The following is an 18,376-nucleotide window of genomic DNA, read 5'->3' as shown; positions in this document are numbered from 1 at the left end:
CTTGGGGCTTGTACCAAGGATTCCACCACATGATGCTCATGATGCCTCGCCAACTAGTATATCATCAATGCAGGAGGTAACTCTGTTGCCTAAGTCGTCAGGCGGAACTGCGTCTAGCTCGCGAATAAACGCTACCGACGAAATACTGAGCCCAAAGGGCAATCATCTAAATAGGAAACACCTGACAATGGAGACGATTACAGCATATCTTCGACAGGAATGTTCAAACTTTACCTGCCGATAGGTACTATGCAAATCTATCGAAGTAAGTAGCTTAGCCCAGTGAAATCTCTGCAGGATCTCATCCAGTGTTTCCACTTTAACGCTCTCTGGTTCAATGACTTCATTAATCCGCCGTGAGTCCACTATCAGCCGGATCGCCCCTCCTTTCTATCCTGTGTGTGAAGGAGGCTATTGAAGGAACTGATGGCTGGCTCAATGATGCCGACTTCCACCACGGCTTCAGTCTCGTTTTTAACTTCTGACCTGTGAGCAACGTGTATAGTTTAGGTGAGTGCTGAGAAAGGCTAGTGAAGTCCCCAAATGGATCCAAGTGCTTCTGAGAAAAGATGTTTATGTTTGGGCAGAATCTGTCTTAACTGGTCCCTTGGCTTTATTGCACCAATATGTCGCACTTTTTCGCCTATTACGTCCTCTATACTTTTACCCTCGGCCTCATTACTCAATAAATTATGAACCAAACATAGACATTCCATGCGTCCTTCATCATCTTCCCCCAAGAAGGCTAAGGGGCGCGCAAGTATTCTCCTCATCGAGAATATCTTCTTCAAAAGAAATAAATACACTCTTCTCTCCTTTCACTACTCTAACACTTGACTGTACAAAATCCAGCGCTGCTCTGCGAAAGAACGGGAAATTTAAACCTAGGACAGCTTCCATTAAGAGTGACAGGACTAAACTGGACTGAACACAGCTAAGATGTGCGATTGACACGAAAACTCAGTTGCTGTCTGTCTTCTTGCTTCAACATTTTTATTATGAAGACCACTACGGATCTTCGTCTTTTGTAGTGGAAGAATCGCCCATTCTCTCTTCTCACAACATAGTTCAAAGATATCTTCCCTTAGTATGTATGGGTGCCGAGCTACCTGAGTCCACAAGACACGAAACAACTTCATTAATGATGAAATTTACTATGGGACACTTTACTGAACTAATTACAACCTCTTCCCCTAACAGTTTATCACTAACCCTAGGATGCATATACAGGGCCTCCGAGGCCCTTGTATGTCTTCATTTTTAAAAAAATTCTGTAATTTCTTGTTTGATTTCAAACGGCTTTCCAGTACTCTTTCACTAACGCTGTGACATTCCTCCTATCAAGTCTGAACGAGATACCTTTTTTAAGTTTTTTGTATAACTCAATACGTTTACCCATACACCGTGAATGCATAAGCAGGGCTTCAGAAGCCCTCACACATTTATAAATGTTCTTTAGCCTATATTGTCTTCAACATTTGTTTGGGAGCAGTTATTAATTCAACAATAACTGTAGTGGTATTTCCAGCAACAGGAGTGCCAACAACAACAGTAGCTGTAGTAGTAATACTATAACTAAAAAATAATACACACTACTTTCACATATTGGTGATGTCGGTGTATTATTGATGTTTTTGTTATCAAATGTTTTATTATTGCATAGTATTGTTGTCCTGTGCTGCTCTTGTCAGCCTCATTGTTACTGTAGTTTGTTTGTTGCGGCAAGGCACATATTGTTACGAGTATGACTCGTTTAGTGCTGCACAAGCTGCTGTTCGAGAGACACCCCTTTTGCTATGGCTTTGACACGCAAAGCAAGAGGGCCAGTACGTGCAAATGCAGCTAATTTTGAAAGTGTTGTGGCTCAGTGGTTTGAAGTAGATGATTCTTGCGAGGAAGGATATATTTTTGAAGATGCAAGTAGTGAAGAATCAGCCAATGAACCTGCAGATGTGAGTATTGAGGCAGATGACAGTCTTTCCCATAATATTACTTCATCAGAGTCTGAAAATGAAGAACCACCACAAAAACGTATAGAAGACCACACATACATTAGTCGAAATGGAACGATTTGAAAATTAGATACTCCTGCAACTTTTCGTACGCCTGTCCATAATATCATAAAGAAGGCACCTGGTCCAGCCCGTGGTTTGAAAACCTGTAAACCTAAGGATGCCTGGGACTATTTCATCTCCAAGGAAATACCAGAGGAAAGTATCAACCGCACAGATATTGAAGGCAGAAGAGTGGCTGCTTTACGTGGTAAAAACCTACATAAAAACCATCAAAGTCTCTCCTGTGCTGCTACTGCTATGTTTTGTGTCCTGCCACTCTTGTTCTTGTCACAAACTTCTGTGACGCCTCATTCTCGCCTATATGCTCTCTATGCTCTTCCAGTCCCCTTTCGTCTGGTCGCTGCTGATATCCGTTTCCTGGTTGCGAACTGTTACGATTAAAATGATGCCTACGATTGTCATTTGGTCCGAAAGAGCCTCGACCTCTTCGGCCATCCCATCTACCGCGACTCCGATCGTTATTTTGTTCTCCTCACCTGTTATGATTCTCTCTATTTTCACCATTGGAATGCTGAGCAACGAGATGCACTATATTATCCTGTTCAGGAATTATCTGTCAGATCCCAGTTCTTGCAGCAAGGTTTGGAGCGACTTTACATCTTCCATAATACGACCTACTATCGCAATGTCTCTTTTGATACTATTTGACAGTTTGGGGAGACAAATGGGCATTATTTCGGGCGCTTCATATGGAGTATCTAAATATTGGTCACTTCTAGCTATAGTTTCGAAATACTCCAACTGACTGCCATGTGCATTGTCAGAGTACGGCTCTTTCGTCAGAGTGCCAAGTTTGACCGTTTCCTGTGTCCCTTTCGACCAAAATTTCTCCAGGACTGTGGTATTAAACACGTCATAAGTCTTGCAGTCCTTTACGCTCATCTGCAATCCTGCAGCTCCTTCACTGCATAAGTGATTACATACGAACCTTAAGCGTGGTATGTGACCGCAAGAAGTAGCCAATGCGTAATCAATGTGCTAAACCCACAAGGTTGGATGTACGTCGGTATTAGTGTCAGGGAACACAGAATAAATCTGGACCGACACAAAGTGCCACTTACACCCTTCTTCGTCATGAATACTGCTCTCTCAGCGATCAGCTGTTTCGCCCTAGTCGAAACCCCACAACCTGTCCTCTAAATCACGAAGCTCTTTCTCCTCGCACCTCCTCCGCTTGCTTTCTATTGGCTCACCATCGTTATATATACAGGGTGATTATAATTAGAGTTAAACTTTCAAAAGGCTGTAGAAATAACACCACTGGTCAGAATGACATCGGCCGGCCGGAGTGGCCGAGCGGTTAAAGGCGCTACAGTCTGGAACCGCAAGACCGCTACGGTCGCAGGTTCGAATCCTTCCTCGGGCATGGATGTGTGTGATGTCCTTAGGTTAGTTAGGTTTAAGTAGTTCTAAGTTCTAGGGGACTTATGACCACAGCAGTTGAGTCCCATAGTGCTCAGAGCCATTTGAACCATTTTTCAGAATGACATCAAATTCCAACGGAATATTATCGGAGTAAGGGGAAAACGTATGGCAGAAGAAAAAAATAGTGTGAAAATTGATCAATAGATGGCACTGTATGTGTCAGAATACGTAAATGAAAACACGTGTCATGCGCTCGGTCCATTGAAATTGGTATAAGCACACTGGGTACACGGCTTTTCCTCCTTTCGCGTCTGGGGCGATCGGCATGACTGTCTCAATGCAGGACCGCGCTGTGCTTGTAAAGCTGTATTACAAGAATGATGACTGTGCACACGTCGCTCTGTAGAAGTTCCGGACACTGAAAGGTGACGTTGGTCTGATGATTGCCATGGGTTTCGAGAAAATGATTCGGAAATTCGAAAAGACGGGTTCTTCTGGAGTACAACTTGGTAGAGGGAAGAAAGGAATTAATTCGACGTCAATGGAAGCAGTGGCCACAGCAATGCAGGAGGAGACTAGTGGTCTTGTGCAAACGCGTAGTGCATGGAGAATTGGCAGAACACTGAACATACCCGTGAACACGGTGAGTAAAATCTTACGAAACGTCCTTCTTTGCTATCCATTCAAAATTACTCATGTGTATGAGTTGCTTCCTGTTGACCTGCCAGCAAGAGAGACATTTGCTTTAGAATTTCTTGCTCCCAGGAAAGTGAACAATGACTGATCGCGGAAGATTTTGTAGACAGACGAAGCCCCCTTCCATCTGACAGGATATGCCAATACACAGAATTGTCGAATATGGGCAACGGAAAAATCACACGCAAATCAACCAGTACCACTTCATCCTGAAAAGGTCACTGTGTGGTACGGGTTTATGACACCATTTATCGTTAGGCCGTATTTTCTCGAAGAGACAGGTGCTTCCCGTCCTGTTACTTGTACCGTTACTGGTAAGCGCTATGAGTGTCTTTTGCGCAACCACGTCATTCTAGCTCTCCATCAGCGTGGACGTGTGGATGGGATCATTTTAATGCAAGATGGCGCACCTCCGGACATTGCAAATCCAGTTAAGCAGCTGCTGAAGCGCCATTTCGGAAATGGTACAATTATCAGCCGCCATTTCCCTACAGCCTGACCGTCCCGCTCACCTGATCTTAATCCGTGTGACTTCTGGCTGTGGGGCTATCTGAAATACGTTGTGTTCAGTGTTCCTATTGCAAACTTGTCATCACTGAAGACACGCATTGCGCAACACATTCTGAACATGACCTCGGAAACAATTCGATCGGCTGTTGCAGAAAACGGTGGACAGCATACTGAACATGTTTAGCGCCAGTCACAGGGAAATTAATAATCGGATTTGATTTTGATTGATGTCTTTTATGCGGTTTTTGGCCTCTGGACAGCTAAAAATCGATGTGAGTGATGCTTTTTATACAATTTTTGGCTTAAGGACAATTAAAAACTGTTTTTTTCCCATCTGATGTGATATGACCTTGTTGTGGTGGATGGGTTTACGTAACTAATAGTGTCATACCTGTAAACCCATGCAAACTGGGTAGTACGTTTTGTTTAACGTCAAACGTACGCGTTAGGCATTACTGTACTATTCATTTGTAGCCCACCACTATTAAATTATGATGCTTACGGCGCCACGTATTACTACATTTTGTAACCATTTATTTTTCTTCCCTCATACGTTTTCCCCCTTCTCCGATAATATTCCGTTGCAATTTGACGTCATTGTGACCAGAGGTGTTATTTCTACAGCGGTTTGAAAGTTTAATTATAATCACCCTGTACATCGAATGGTGATTACTTCCGTCGCTATTGCTACCGCCTGACACTCGCTCCTGCAATTCATGAATTACCTCTCCGTTCCGCCTGCTTACCTCATCCTGCGCCTCTCTGAAGCGAAGTCATGACCACACTTTGTCACTTTCACCTGCTGGCACTGGTTGCGTTCGACAGGATGCTGACTGTATCTTGGTACAGTGATAATTGCTCCTCAGCTACAGCGAGACCGTGCGCTCTTTTCGTGAAACTATTTACAATTCCATTCTGTGCCATGATTCTCTCCTCTTGATTCGCGATCTGCTCGTACACGCTGTCTATGATTTTATTGTGCCATTCACAACGTTTTACCGTGGCTTCAAACGTAAGCCCATGAAGCGAGAGAAAACGGTTGAATTAATTAGCAAACGCGTGTTCCAAGAAGGGGCTTTGATTACGGTTAATAATAGAGAAGATATCTTATCGCTTGACCCAGTGACGAGAACAGACAGGGAGCACTTTGTACTATGGACGGGAACACCCAAAACTGCTATCACGCAAAATCCAAGTGAATGTTTCCGTGCACGTGGCTCAAGGCGTTATAATTCTGATACTGAAATCGAAAGAGTGGGACAGTAATTGAAAAACTATGGGCACAGGCACCACAAGGATCTTTGATAAGCATATGGCTATCCATCCCACATAAATAAACTAGTTAAAAAATACACCAAATTTACACCAAAGCAATATATAAATTTTCTAAATGATTTTAAATATACATTATGACATTGTGTTATTAGCTGACTGTCTGGTTCAAGACACTGCCTAGCACTTGCATACACGAGGGCAACACGATACATCTATCAAGAACCACAAAGAGAGTCAATCGAACACTCAAATTAATCGGGTAAAACATCTATCCCGCAGTTCATGGTACCTCTAATAATCCCCAACCTCAGTTAAACACTTATTAATCATGATATTCTGGCCGTCATTACTTTCTTTCGGAAGTCGCATGGATACATGCCGAGGCCACAAGCAACTTGAAAGTGTTAGAAATTCGTCCAAAACTTAACTAGAAGCTTCTAGCCAATTTTCTGTTATCTTTCCTGAATGATCGCAAACACTGACCGATTTGGAACCTATATACTTTGCACAGTTACTGTGCCGTACCAAGACCGACGCGAAGCGGTGACCAAGACCCTATTTCGAGGGTTGAATGAAAAGTAATGCCTCGAACTTCGTTCTTTGGGTTTGAATGGGAATATTTTAATAAATCCTACACAGAAGCAATCCTTAGAAAGTGATCTTTAATTATCAGTATTCACTTTTCCACATAATCACCAGCCAATTCGATACGTTTCTGCCAACGATGAAAAAGTTTTCTGTAGCCGTCATGGAAGAAATCGACACTCCGTTTCCGCAGCCACAGTCTCACAGTTCTCTCAACGTCCTAGTCAGAAGCATAATGATGTCACCGCAGCTCGTCTTTCACTATCGGGAACAGATGGTAGTCAGACATTGCTAAATCTAGACTATATGTAGGATGCCGTACGGTGGTGAGCTTCAGTCTCTGAAGTTCTGCTGTGGTGGCGCGTGAAGTGTGTGGTTTGGCATTGTCATACTGCAGGAAAACATTTCCCTTTCCCTTTCGGTCCCTTCTTAACCGTCGTTTCAGAGTTCGCAGCGTTGTGATATAACGCTCTGAATTTTTTGTTGTTCCACGATCAAGGATATCAACATGGATAACACCATCTGCGTCCCAGAACACTGTGGCCATGATTTTTCCAGCTGAGGGCTGCGTATTGAATTTCTTTTTCTGGGGTGAGTCTTTGTGTCGATATTCTATAGGCAGACGTCTCGTCTCCGGGTCATAATGGTGTACCCACCTTTTGACTTCTGTCCAAGCTGAATGGAGAAAGGCGTCACCCTCATTCTCGTAACGTGAGAGGAGTTCCTGCCAAATTTCATGTCTGTGTACTTTCATTTCAGGAGTCAGCATCCGGGGTACCCACAGTGCACAGACCTTCCGATAGCCAAGTCAAGCAGTAATGTGACCCACACGTTCTTGTGAAACGCCAGTTGTGCTTGCAGTTTCTCTCTGAGTGATACGACGATCGTCCTGAATCAATCTGTCAACATTTTCTTGTGAAACTCGGTGGTTGCTGTTACAGGACGTCTAAATCTTAGTGTGTCACGCAGATCGGATGTTTCCGCTTCAACATCTTTAAACTTACTCGTACTTGCCCAACGACGCACAGTACTCACATCAACACAGTCACCATAAACAGCTTTCATTCTCCGACGATTCTCGTTTAGGGTGAAACCTTTTGCTGTCAAGAATTCAATGACTGCACGTTGCTTAAATAGTTTTGACCGAACGTTTACGCAGGGTTCCATACTTTACACTGTAACAAAACAACAGTTCAATGGTAAGGCTTCCCGCCAATTGGAGCTGTAGAGAAGAGGCTACGGAGCAAGCCAGTACCTGTCGCGTACCAATGCTGCCAACTGCTGAAAAGTGACGAAGGTGGAGGCATTACTTTTCAGTCAACCCTCGTACAAAGAAAACTACATGAAAATTTAACTCCTTTGCTGAAAAATATTGTTAAGAAAGAAATATCTTTATCCGTTTATGTATATAACACCACTGAACACACCGAAGCTCGTCCTGCAATGTGCAAGACTGGTGGTCAGCGCTTGTACAAAGACGGTTGCAACTGCCACTCACTCATCACCTGATTCCGCCAAAATAATAATAATGACACATATATATTTGACACTTCACTAACCGAATCAACCCTAAACAACACATAGCGAGCCCTATCCACAATGATGTAACTAATTTTTCAGCCTCTCACCACATACCAACCGGAACTCAGCTACAGCACGTCTCTTCATCGTAACGCCACTAGCGATACTGCCGGAACAAGGCTGTTTTCCGGAGACAACAGTCCTTTATTAAAACGGCTGGTCTCCCATTGGCTGGAGGCCAAACTACGCTCTCTACTCTTGTCCATTTTGGTCTTTTCACAATCCCCTGAGACACACTCTGTGCTTAGCAATGTCATGATATGCTTTGAGAAGCCTGCTGCTGTCTAACTATCTTTAGGTTATTCGTTCACCTATCTACATCCCATTATATTCTCCTTTCATGACCTGATACACATTAGGAGATGTATAGACTAAACGAGGAAGTGTGACACATAGGAGTACTTAGAATAACAACGTAGATGTGCACATTTCCATGTCCAATGGGCGAGTTTATTGATTACCGCAGGAGAAACATTCTTGTCATTTCGTACATTATTATAAACATCACCTAGTTTGCATTCTGTCATCATTTGAATATCAACAATAGTGGTGAAGCGTACTAGCAGTACCTCTTCAAGCTCGCACGGTAAGAATTAGGTGTTCATTGAGCCAACGTGCTACTCGAGAGTGGAACGTTGAGAAATAGCCTTTTGTTGGTTTTCTTAACCCTCTGTCAAGCACTTGGAAGTGAATCCAGAGTAGTGATTCAGATGTAAATGTACTTGGCAATCTGGTGTAGCCACGTCGTCCGTCAACGTTACTTTCTGGCGAATCTTTTCTAAGATCCGTGATTTGATTTAACTCCTCCATTTTTAACAGACCAACTTTTAATTTATTGTGGGTCTATTTCTGGTTGGAAGGTTGCGATTTCTCTTTGGCTGGAATCGTGATTATGAATGACAGATACCTCTTTAAATAGCTTTTACTATGCCGAGTTTCTGCAGCGTGCCAAGAATGTCATCCATGACAGTATGAATACAGTGATTAGTTAGTGGTTCCCCTCATCAGATAGCCTAGTGATGATAAGTGTAGCTTGTTTTCCTCATTAAATCGTGCATCTAATCTCTCAAAGATTTCTTTAAAACTGTCTCATTTATCTGTCACGTAGGAACCACACCGGAGACTCTCTAATATGATCCAAACTGTGCTTCTGCCGAGCAATAGATCTCTGGAAACTTGCTTTGCCATTCTATATAAGTTTTACAGAACTTAGCAGCACACAGGTCTTATGCCATCACGTGATCCTCAAGTCGACTTGAAACATAGCGGTTTTACGCCTGTCTCTCTGGACCCTTGCCAGGCTTCAGGCCATAAAACTGCCTCATAAACACCGCTGAATGAAGCTTTCTTCTTAATCGAAGTGGGTGAGCAGCACACATCGACAAGAGTAGTTCGCTGCTGGCTGTGTTCTCCGGTATGGATACGTCAGTTTGGCGTCAGCATCTTCCTGTACAGTCATTTACTGTTCATTCTGACTGTTCTCGTGACGTAGCCTCTAAAATATTTTGAGCCTGTGGCATATCGTTTACATTATTCAGTTTTTATTCCAAATTGGAGCTCAGTGTGTTCTAGTTCGTGGTAAGATCCCTTAACACCTGTAATTAAGCCACTAAAACGTTTCCCATTTTCATCCTTAGGTCCTCTTATTATATACCTTTAACTTACTCAATTTCCTTAATTGGCCTTATAACGCTCACAGCGACTTGGTAACGTCACAAATCTGTTTGTTATTCCCGGTTTCGAATCCACTCGTTTTCTAGCGTAGCACTGCACTGACGTCAGTTAACTGACTTTTCAGTCTTTCCTGGCGCCTTTTCCCTCCCGATCAGTGTTTCCATCTTCATTCGCTCGCTTCCTTCTATAAGGGACGATCAAAAAGTTTCCGTTTGAGTGCGTTACTGCAGCATGTATGCAACCCAGTGCGATTCCAATCCAGTTGTGTAAGCACCGACAAGTAGGCTAGGTGTAGCCTTCAAACAGGAAATTTTTGATCGCCCCATATGTTTTCATCGTATTCCCTTCCTGCTTCCTCTCACATGCGACAAGCAGTGCACGTAATTGTGGTTGCTCACTGTGGGATGATTCACACCTCCTTACATTGCTATGACAATGTTTGGTATATCTAGTGAAGTCGTTGACTTCATACTCTTCCAGTCTTTGAGACAGGGTGATGTGGCCAATTCTCAAATATACACTTAAAGGAAAAGACTTAACTCCCAGCATATTTCACCAGTGTGAAACAACAAGTAATCTTGAAACTTTGAATTTAAAATTCATCCTATCCAGTCTTATATGATTAATTTCAGAACTACAAAAACATGCCACAATACACTGACACTTGCGACAAAATCAAGTGAAGTCCTAGGCGATTATAAGAGAAATACAGATCTGAAGCGCAATCGAGCATTGAACTAAATTCAGTGGCGACAAGTGAAAATTTGTGCAGGATCGGAATTCGAACCCAAATTTCCAGCTTTGCGCCAGTGGTCGCCTTAACCCTTTCGGTAATCCGCTTCCCCTCCCCAGCCGAATTCTCAACATGTCGCAGGTTACCCATGTAGCGTCCACCGTTCATTATCGCCATTGCTCGCAGCCGTACAAGAGTTCGGACATACCGTTCATCCGCGGTGAAGTTATCGTTACCATCAAGGAACATATATATAATTGCATGTGTGATGTCTTTTATGCCGGACATAACTTCAGTGCGGATGCACACTATGTCTGAACTCATGGCGTAATCAGGCAAAGCTGGGAGCAATGAGGATAATGGACTGTGGACGCTAAGTGTTTACTGTGTGACAAGTTAAGAATTTGGTTGGGGAAAGGGGGAAGCGTGTGCGCATAGCCGAAGCGTGGTTCATTGATATACAGACGCTGATTATTCGAGTCGGTGACTTTAGTTGTCTTTTGCATTGGGAAAGTCAGGCACAGTTTTGATTACCTTCGCCTAATGAATGCTTAGCTGAATAAGCAACATCACCTGTACATTCGCCTCTACAACATTTGTGGGTCTATTTGGCCCGAACACATGCATCGTTCCTTACTACATGCTGTTCATATGTGAATTTTGATTGGTAGACATTACAGACAATTCTGCTAACCTCATAACATTCGATCATATTCCACAGCGTTTCCTCAAAAGACGTGGCTCTTGGCAACTCCCCTGTCGTCTCTTACAGGAATGGAACATAGAATTTAACGTTACGTAAGCATTGCAGCAGCTCTCACTGACTCGCTAACGGTAGTTGACGTCGGAAGAATGCTGGATTCAGTGCGTTTAATCTAGTCTTGTAAGACACTTAAGGCTCTACGCGATAGGAAGGGCGCCCTTGCAACATCATTCTCTGGTATTTTCTTTCATGGTTCAAATGGTTCAAATGGCTCTGAGCACTATGGGACTCAACTGCTGAGGTCATTAGTCCCCTAGAACTTAGAACTACTTAAACCTAACTAACCTAAGGACATCACAAACATCCATGCCCGAGGCAGGATTCGAACCTGCGACCGTTTCGGTCTTGCGGTTCCAGACTGCAGCGCCTTTAACCGCACGGCCACTTCGGCCGGCTTTATTTCATGAAACTCTGCCATTTGTATAACAACCCTTCTCAAGCGATGGAAAACATTCAGTCAGTCCTCCCATTGAGGAGTACTGAAACTATCATTATAAACCTTAGTAGACGTAACATAGTTGGTACAGGTTTCGTGTCCGGGATTTCACAGACATAATTCAGCGGACCACGATGACATAATCGTATCGCGTGGGAGCTGCATACTACTCGGAAATACCTCGTGGAGTTCTTTGATGCCTTTGATGGTGAGATGAACACTTCACAGGTTCGAATAAAAATCACAAAGGAAAGCTTCTTTAAACTAAACATTGATCATCGCTATCACACAAAGGAACATGACTTACAACCCAGGATACAAAAAACGTAGCTTCGGAAACAAGAGAGTCAGTGCCTTAAAACACAATTTTGTATCCACTACGGGTTGCGTCCCGAAAGAAAAATCATGAAGAAGTGAAGAAGTAGAAATTGAGTTCAATATTAGGTATTGATCACTATTTACTATGAATTCTTCCGAGGCACGTACAGTCATGCTCAAAAGTATCCGAACGACCTGAATTGCATTTCGCCTGATTCGCATGCAACCCACATAACGCAGCTGTCTAGCAGGTCCTCTAATCGCTCCTTGGTACAGTCGTTTGACTATTGAAAATGGTTCCAACAAGTCACCACTAGAAAACACTGTTCTGTATCGCAATAACTCAAGATGTAAAGCAATACAACGATACTACAAATATCAGGGAATACCTTATCACAGATAAGACTGTCCTTAAGGTTTGTAAGCTCACATTTATTACAATAAATGACATACCTGAAATGTTACCACTCTCATTATTACGTCAGATAGGTAATGCACGTAGTAACTTCGTCGTATTCATGATTTCCTCTTCAAAGTATTGTTTTAGGCAATCGTAAAATGCGTTTTAGACAGGTACGTGCCGAGTAAAACTGTGAGGGACGGAAAAAACCCACCGTGGTACAACAACAAAGTTAGGAAACTACTGCGAAAGCAAAGAGAGCTCCACTCCAAGTTTAAACGCAGCCAAAACCTCTCAGACAAACAGAAGCTAAACGTTGTCAAAGTTAGCGTAAGGAGGGCTATGCGTGAAGCGTTCAGTGAATTCGAAAGTAAAATTCTATGTACCGACTTGACAGAAAATCCTAGGAAGTTCTGGTCTTACGTTAAATCAGTAAGTGGCTCGAAACAGCATATCCAGACACTACGGGACGATGCTGGCATTGATACAGAGGATGACACGCGTAAAGCTGAAATACTAAACACCTTTTTCCAAAGCTGTTTCACAGAGGAAGACCGCACTGCAGTTCCTTCTCTAAATCCTCGCACAAACGAAAAAATGGTTGACGTCGAAATAAGTGTCCAGGGAATAGAAAAGCAACTGGAATCACTCAATAGAGGAAAGTCCACTGGACCTGACGGGATACCAATTCGATTCTACACAGAGTACGCGAAAGAACTTGCCCCCCTTCTAACAGCCGTGTACCGCAAGTCTCTAGAGGAACGGAGGGTTCCAAATGATTGGAAAAGAGCACAGATAGTCCCAGTCTTCAAGAAGGGTCGTCGAGCAGATGCGCAAAACTATAGACCTATATCTCTGACGTCGATCTGTTGTAGAATTTTAGAACATGTTTTTTGCTCGAGTATCATGTCGTTTTTGGAAACCCAGAATCTACTATGTAGGAATCAACATGGATTCCGGAAACAGCGATCGTGTGAGACCCAACTCGCTTTATTTGTTCATGAGACCCAGAAAATATTAGATACAGGCTCCCAGGTAGATGCTATTTTTCTTGACTTCCGGAAGGCGTTCGATATAGTTCCGCACTGTCGCCTGATAAACAAAGTAAGAGCCTACGGAATATCAGACCAGCTGTGTGGCTGGATTGAAGAGTTTTTAGCAAACAGAACACAGCATGTTGTTATCAATGGAGAGACGTCTACAGACGTTAAAGTAACCTCTGGCGTGCCACAGGGGAGTGTTATGGGACCATTGCTTTTCACAATATATATAAATGACCTAGTAGATAGTGTCGGAAGTTCCATGCGGCTTTTCGCGGATGATGCTGTAGTATACAGAGAAGTTGCAGCACTAGAAAATTGTAGCGAAATGCAGGAAGATCTGCAGCGGATAGGCACTTGGAGCAGGGAGTGGCAACTGACCCTTAACATAGACAAATGTAATGTATTGCGAATACATAGAAAGAAGGATCCTTTATTGTATGATTATATGATAGCGGAACAAACACTGGTAGCAGTTACTTCTGTAAAATATCTGGGAGTATGCGTGCGGAACGATTTGAAGTGGAATGATCATATAAAATTAATTGTTGGTAAGGCGGGTACCAGGTTGAGATTCATTGGGAGAGTGCTTAGAAAATGTAGTCCATCAACAAAGGAGGTGGCTTACAAAACACTCGTTCGACCTATACTTGAGTATTGCTCATCAGTGTGGGATCCGTACCAGATCGGCTTGACGGAGGAGATAGAGAAGATCCAAAGAAGAGCGGCGCGTTTCGTCATAGGGTTATTTGGTAACCATGATAGCGTTACGGAAATGTTTAATAAACTCAAGTGGCAGACTCTGCAAGAGAGGCGCTCTGCATCGCGGTGTAGCTTGCTCGCCAGGTTTCGAGAGGGTGTGTTTCTGGATGAGGTATCGAATATATTGCTTCCCCCTACTTATACCTCCCGAGGAGATCACGAATGCAAAATTAGAGAGATTAGAGCGCGCACGGAGGCTTTCAGACAGTCGTTCTTCCCGCGAACCATACACGACTGGAACAGGAAAGGGAGGTAATGACAGTGGCACGTACAGTGCGCTCCGCCACACACCGTTGGGTGGCTTGCGGAGTATAAATGTAGATGTAGATGTAGAAAGTAACATACCGTACTTATTATTTAACACAAAATGACATTAAAAAATTAAGTTATTCACGAGCAGCTAGTTGAGAATATGTATGAACTTCAAATGACACGACGAACCGTCTCGTTCTGCATATGGATTTAAAGCCAGGTCATGCAGACTAAGCAAAGATTTCGTGACTGACGGAAACTAACAGTCATTCCTGATTAGGCATACAGAGAGTGATATACTTCGATTTTAGACAGTATCAATTAGCAAATACCAACTTTAAATTACATAACGCAAACATTTTTAACGGACGTGAATTCCTACCCAGCATCTATTGTCCCTGTTAACGAACTACGAGAGATGTTAAGTATTGCTTCTTAACAAGTCACTTACTTGAAATTCCGTGAGGTAAAGCTTTATGTTGGACAAGGATTCGAACCCAGAACCTAATCGGACAGATATCGAAGCACAATCAACTGTAACATATCGCATTTTCTCGGCAGTAGGTAGATGTTTTAACGGAAATGACAAGACGAAACAATAATTTTTTCCTTCCCAGGACTCCAACCCGGAACCAATCGCTGTTATATTCGAGAGAAAACGAACGTTAAATATAGGTTTGTTGCACCAGCAGCGGCATGTGAGCATGTTTGAACTAGGAATTATGTGACGAAGAGTTCAGTGCTGACTGGGAATAGAGCTCCACACATATCGTTGTTGACTACACACAAAGAGACGTCAACTAGCAAATTTTTCTCCACTAGCAGCTCGGAATAACATCTTGAATTTACAGTGATCTCACAAATAGTTCTGTGTCTCACTAGGAGTCAAAAACGTCAAATATCGATAGTGTTGACAACGAATGAAAATACATTAAACACCGAAATTATTATCCACCAGCAGACAGGTGTTCTCATGGTAGAGCTTGATAATACATAATGAAATCTTTAGAGCCGGACCAGGATTCGAACCTACTCACGCGCAGTATGTGAAGATGTTGAGGAATCTGCAGTTTTGAACAAACAACAAATTGTAGCCGAGCCGTATTGTCACGGAGGGAACAAATTCCGCGTTAAGGGCGGTCTGAGTTGCATTCCCAGTTCAGAACCAATTTTATCGACATACAGAAGCTCAGATAAAAGATGGAATAAGTGTCCTGTGATCCTACATAGCGTTTGTTTCGTCACTAGAAATAAATAACTAGTATAAGAAAGGTTACTGGTGATAGAGTTTCTACATGTCGCCACTCCAGACTCCATTGTGGCTCAACCTAACGTCTACTTCTTAGAGAAGGAATATCATTTTTAAAGTGAATTTCAGACCACAATGCCATTATATCTTCTTCAATTGGTGTAGCCGGAAGAGAATAGAATCTGTCTCTCCCTATCTAAAATCACTGACTGAAGCTAGAACCGAACCCAGACCATAAACATATGAACCTATCATCAGCCCAACAGACCACCAAATCCTCTTCTCAATCGCTCATTTTTCTATGATAGCGCCGTTGTGCCACACTGGCTGAGAATTCTGACACACAGGCTCCCTGTATCAATTTGCAGCACGTTCAGTAAATTTACTTGGTTGACCAAAGCACCATGAACTAGCTGCCTCGGCTACCCAGTGCATACATTCAATTTTATTTTCTAATCACCAAAATAAAATCATGTAACTGCCACCAACACAGAACCGTCAATAGTGTAGGATGCAGAAATTTAAATAGGAAGTGATCCTTTCCACTTGAGCTATTCTATTGCGCTATCTGTTTGTTGAAAACGTCGTGCAGTGCAAAAGAAAAGGTTTAACTGTTTGTCTCTCATAAGTATTGACCTGGCGATACGCATTATCCCACAGCGCTGTAGAATGCAGAAGTTCTGGAGGAACCATTGTTAACACTTGGCTTAAGAATGTTGAAAGAAGGTTATATACGTGTGAGAGATGAGACACAGGAAAGTTTCAGGCTGATTATACGGGATGGTGAAAACAGAAAAACTTGTAAAGACGTTGCAGGGGAAGTGGTGCTGAAAAATAATTGTTAACAAAAAAATTCGGTGTGTTGCGCCGTTCCCGAGAAATGTTTCAGTGAAGGTTATCACTTCGTCACGCACACAAATTCAAATAGCCGGCAGAGGTGGTGTCTCCAAACGTGTTCTTTGTTTGGTTTCATCAGGCAGAACAAACGAAGCTTTTGTTCACCTAGCTTAAATGTATCACTTCCCAAAAAGCCACATTTTCACTGGCAGTGAGAACTGCAACAAGCGGTAATTGACGGACCCATAGACGGGTACGCATTTCTGCCTTGTAGCGCTTGCAAGTGACTGAATTTGCGCGCGCAAAGTCCAGATTGGCTTAATTAAGTGCCAAATAACTCGGAAACGGCACAGCGTATTGAGTTATTTCCTTAACAGGTTTGCCATCAGAACCTTCATTGCAACACCCTTACAAATCTTTCAGAATGTTTCTGACCGCCGTGTATATTGGAAAGACAGATATTTCGGAACTATATTATAAACTGTATGATAGTTCTAGTAGCAGGTGTGGTCTCTGACCACAAATTATTGGTTATGAACTGTAAATTAAAACTGGAGAAATTGCGAGGTGGTAGAAAATTAAGGATAAGCTAAAAAAATGTTGAGAGATTTGCGTGAGTCTTAGTGCATCTCCTTCTGCGAGACGCATTCGTTGTGTAATTTTGCTCCTTCAGAAGCGCCACGTCACGTCTCTGGGTTTAAATCTCGTCTTAGTACACAGATTATAGTTTAGATCAGTGCATCTGAGTTTGCGTATTTATTGCCAGCAGAAGCTTTTGGGGAAGCGGAGTTTCTGGAAAAACGAACTGTTGATACATTTATTTTCAGCAGAGAAATTTATATGTGTTGTAAGAGATTATGGTTCTTGCGGTCTCAGGCTGTAGTGAGCTTGCTGCTGAGCAGATTTCCGAATTCTTTATTCTCATCGTTATATTTAGTGTTCATTCCAACCTCAGTAGCGCCAAAATCTGACAATTTTGTCTATTAGGAGGTCTGGTAGTACTGTGAAAGTTAATTTTGACTGCTTTGTATATTTTTTGAGATCTTACATCTGTCTTTTTTTTCACAGTGAGATAGGGGCTGTGCTTGTTGTGAGCAGACATAACGAGACTTGCCTGATGTCCACAAACAGCTGAAAGCTGTGTTGGCCATGGTTGACAGGTTTCTGGCTAATGTTCAAAACTGCGGCGACATCGGGGAGCCAGTGAACAGACCCGCGACACCATTGGTGCCGTTGGAATCCCCTGTGAAATGGTTGTCGCTGCGTCTTCCGATATGTAACAACAGACTGGTCCATCCTCACTCCAGGGTGAATGGCAGACGGAGCTGGAGTCCCATATCACTGGTGGGAAGGCGAAAGAGAGAACGGGCCTCATGGCTGGCTCCTTTCGCATTACCAATACGTACGAGATGCTATCCAGTGTTGATAATACTTCTGATACACCACGACATGCCTTTCTTGTTGGATTAACGGCCTATTTTCCCGCGCAGTCCGAACAAGTGCTGAGGGTGAGTATTCTAGTCACTGGGAGCTCCAAAATTAGGCAGGTGATGGAGGTCCTCAGCGAAATAACATACAGGTCTGAAAAGAATGCCGGTGTGCAGTATCTATGCTTGCCGAGGCTCTCGTCCGTGACGTAGAGGAGTCTCTGCCAGTGACTATCGAGAGCACTTGATGCAATGAAAGGTAATATTGGCACATGTCGGCACTAATGACGCCTAACACTTGGGTTCTGAGACCATCTCCACCTACTTTCGTCAGATGGCCCATTTTGTGAAGGCAAGTAGCATCGCACGCGAGGTGCAAGCTACGCTATTTGTAGCAT

This window comes from Schistocerca americana, chromosome X (genome assembly GCF_021461395.2).
Source record: "Schistocerca americana isolate TAMUIC-IGC-003095 chromosome X, iqSchAmer2.1, whole genome shotgun sequence".
Lineage (NCBI taxonomy): Eukaryota > Metazoa > Arthropoda > Insecta > Orthoptera > Acrididae > Schistocerca > Schistocerca americana.
The sequence above is the reverse complement of the archived record's forward strand: the minus strand, read 5'-3'. Positions refer to the sequence as shown.